Raw genomic sequence first — 4,556 nt, 5'->3', positions numbered from 1 at the left:
CATGCGGAGAGAGAGAGAGAGAGAGAGAGAGAGAGAGAGAGAGAGAGAAAGAGAGAGATGCTCAGCATTTAACCGCATCACTGCCGGATCGTCTCTCGACAAGCCCAAAATATCAGTTTATCAGTTTATCTTATTTATTTTATTTATATTATTGAGTTATCACACTGATGTCCCATACATTTCAGAATTACGTAAATTAACAAATCATAAACTAGTACATTGATAATACAAAAAATAGAAATCCATGACTAAATATTGTGACCGTGTATGCAAAGGTGTCTCTGAATGTTAGCGAGTTAACTCATTCTCTGGAGAAAAGTAAATCTAAAGTATAAACATACACATACATACATGCATACAGGTGCTGGTCATATAATTAGAATATAATCAAAAAGTCGATTTATTTCACTAATTCTGTTTAAAAAGTGAAACTTGTATAATATACTCATGCACACACAGACTGATATATTTCAAATGTTTATTTATTTTAATTTTGATGATTATTACTGACAACTAAGGAAAATCCCAAATTCAGTATCTCAGAAAATTTGAATATTACTTAACTAAAACTTCCTGGTATACGGCTGCGTTGACCTTGGACCTCAGAAAACACAGTGGACCAACACCAGCAGATGACATGGCACCCCAAACCATCACTGACTGTGGAAACTTTACACTGGACCTCAAGCAACGTGGATTGTGTGCCTCTCCTCTCTTCCTCCAGACTCTGGGACCCTGATTTCTAAAGGAAATGCAAAATTGACTTTCATCAGAGAACATAACTTTGGACCACTCAGCAGCAGTCCAGTCCTTTCTGAAGCGAGACGCTCCTGACGCTGTCTGTTGTTCAAGAGTGGCTTGACACAAGGAATGCGAAGCTGAAACCCATGTCTTGCATACATCTGTGTGTAGTGGTTCTTGAAGCACTGACTCCAGCTGCAGTCCACTCTTTGTGAATCTCCCCCACATCTTTGAATGGGTTTTGTTTCACAATCCTCTCCAGGGTACAGTTATCCCTATTGCTTGTACACTTTTTTCTACCACATCTTTTCCTTCCCTTCTCCTCTCTATTAATGTGCTTGGACACAGAGCTCTGTCAACAGCCAGCCTCTTTTGCAATGACCTTTTGTGTATTGCCCTCCCCGTGCAAGGTGTCAGTGGTCGTCTTTTGGACAACTGTAAAGTCAGCAGTCTTCCCTATGATTGTGTGTCCTACAGAACTAGACTGAGAGACAATGTAAAGGCTTTGCAGGTGTTTTGAGTTAATTAACTGATTAAAGTGTGGCATCAGGTGTCTTAAATATTGAACCTTTTCACAATATTCTAATTTTCTGAGAAACTGAATTTGAGATTTTCCTTAGTTGTCAGTTATAATCATCAAATTTAAAATAAATAAACATATGAAATATATCAGTCTGTGTGCAATGAATCCATATAATATTCAAGTTTCATTTTTGAATGGAATTAGTGAAATAAATCAACCTTTTGACAATATTTTAATTATATGACCAGCACCTGTAAATATTTATATTTATATATATAATTACCCAGCATAGCCAATGGTTGGGGTTACAGCAAATATATTTAAAGATTAGGTCTAACAGAAAATATCTTTATTTTAATTACGTAACTTTCTGCATATTGCATATTTTGTATATAAACTATGGGCCAGATTTTCGAAACAGGACAAATTAGTGTAAGAAAAATGGTTAGTGGAAAGTGCGCGAATGGATATATACCCCAAAAGACTATAGTAATGATAACCAGCTAAACATTCAGGCAAAACCAACTCACAAATCAAAAAATGAATAATTTCATAGTTATATGTAAGGATTTCAGTCTTTTCATACTATTTTACTATTAAACTAGTTTAAAACTTACCTTACACTCTAGAAACATATCAAAGGTTCTTCTGGACAGCAAAATTACTTTTACTGACACTTTAGACAACATGTAACTAGATAACTGAAGACAGATGGAAGTATTAATAAGTTTAATATAAGTATATAATGAGTATATAATATAATGAGGACTGTGTTGAGTGTCATCGATTGAATCACAGAGAATCCACCATCCTCTCCATCAGCACATACACCTCAAACACACACACACACACACACACACACACACACACACACACACACACACACACACACACACTATGACTACATATGACCGTGTGAATCACAATGTGTGAAAGTGTGGTGAAAAATCATGAAGGAGTGTGTGAGTCAACAGACAATGGCTGTGATGTCACAATCAGCTGACACAACTGTACAGCTGGAAAGAAATAGTAGTGTGTGTGTGTGTTCAGTAGAAAAGCTGGATTCTTTCTCTCCTCTGGCACAGGTTTCTTCATACTCCCACATTCTCACATTCCCACACACCCCCACACACACACACACACACACACACACAGAGGGCATTAAAAGCACACATCTGTGTCAGTCTGAATGTTAATATTGCCGCTGTGTGTGTGTGTGTGTGTGTGAGAGAGAGAGAGACAGGTTGACACAGTTAGAGGGTGTGAAAGCGTGCAGCTGTCCTGTGCTGAGAGCGGTTAGCATGACGCCCACAGAGCATGAGTCAGCGAGAGACGCGCTCTAGTGAGTGAGCTGTGCCTCACACACCCACAACACCCAAACCACACACTCCACACCTTCTGAAGAACACCGGGACTCAACCACCATTGAGTGATGACAGGGTGGACCTGGGGTGTTCTAAGATGTTTTGGCTGATTGAGGGTGTTCTGGGAGGCTGCTCTGTGTTTTCTTCCGGTCTGTAGATGAGAATCGAGCTCCTCCTGGGATACTGTCGGCTGTTTTCTGCTCCAGCGGATGAAAATGTTGCATCTGATCAATCAGTAAAGAAGCAGCAGCGGATCTCCTCTAAACACGTGATGTGAGGAGAGCGCTGTGTGTGTGAGGGGAGGTGTGTTGTCCTCTGCTGGTGAGGAGCATCATTACACTCTCACTGACCTCCACTGCTCTCAGAGCCGCTTCAGCTCAAATCAGTGAACCACGGTCTGAGGAGATGTTGTCAGATACGTGATCTATGAGCAATGCTTAGTTCTGTCGTCAGCTAAGTCATGAAATTACCAAAAAGGTGGTTAAATCTCCAATCAGTGCATGTATACGCAGCACACAAGCACCTCTCAAATGCATTTACAAATAAAATATATTCTGCAATGTGAGATTACAATATAAGACACAAACTTAGTAATTGAATGCTCAAATAAAAGTGAGCACAGTGCATTTATACTTTAAAATATGTGAATATGAAAAACATTTAAATGCATAAAAGAACTAATTTTATATTCTGTCATTTATGTGTACTGTTGATTTCCGGCCTTTTTCACATTGTTATCACTACGCATCCCTCATGCAGGAGTATGCGATGCTTGGGAGTTTCGAGAAGCTGACTGAGCAATAAATCTTTAGTGAGCCCTTTATTAAAATACCTGGAGGTGAATTGTGACCTCAGCCGTTCATGCAAGTGTGTTTGTGTGTTTGTGTGTGTGTGTGTGTGTGTGTGTGTCCTCACAGGTGTCAGTCCAGGTGTTGTTCTCCTGTTTGCCCAGTGTGTGTCTCAGTCTCTCAGACTCACTGACCAAACCAACCTGCAGTCATCACAAACATGTTATATTTAAATAACTAAAACATTTAATTAAAAATTATTAATATATATATATATATATATATATATATATATATATATATATATATATATATAAAAAGATGAAATCTTGTTAAATTATGTTGTTAAATTATTGACATATTCATTTAAAATCTCAGGAAGACTTCAAGATAATATTTCAGGTCAAAGGAGATCAGCTGACAAAAAAAGTTTTCCCATCACTTAAGATACATATAAAAAATAATAAAGCTAAAATTAAGCGTAGTTACGAAGACTAATTTAGCAAAATTATTGTTTGTACCAGTGTTTAGGGTATATTATTATATTATACACTTTTATTTATTAGTTTTAGTTATTTTAGTATTTCAAAGTGTAAAGTGTATGCTTTTTATATTTAATTTTATTTCAGTTAATGTTTACAAAAAAAAAACTAAATGAATTAACAAAACAGTAACAAAATAATAATCATCATCATTATTATTATTATTATTATTTATATATTTTTGGTTTTAATTTTGATTTTATTTTTGTTAATAATAACAACCCCCAGCATACATATATTAAAGCTGAAATACTATAGAAATGTTTTCTTCACATTATTTTAAAGAGAATGTAATTTGTTACATTAAAAAATGAAATTTATTTTGGGAAAATGTACAGAATTGTCATAATTATTATTATTTGCCAATTGGTGATATTATGGCCCTACAAATAGGCTTCAATTAATAATAATAATAATAATAATATAGTGTAGTAATAATGATTTTGATTTTGGGGAGACCTGAGCATCCTGATGATCCTCCTGTAAACCCCTGCAGTCAGCTGATGTGATTCAGTGCTGTGTGAGTGTTTCCTGACCCTTGACCTGCTGCCACTGATGCTGCAGCGCCTCCACAGGCTCATGCAGGTACTGCACCTGA

This window comes from Carassius auratus, chromosome 1, assembly GCF_003368295.1.
Source record: "Carassius auratus strain Wakin chromosome 1, ASM336829v1, whole genome shotgun sequence".
Taxonomy (NCBI): Eukaryota; Metazoa; Chordata; class Actinopteri; order Cypriniformes; family Cyprinidae; genus Carassius; species Carassius auratus.
This window is presented reverse-complemented; position numbering follows the sequence as displayed.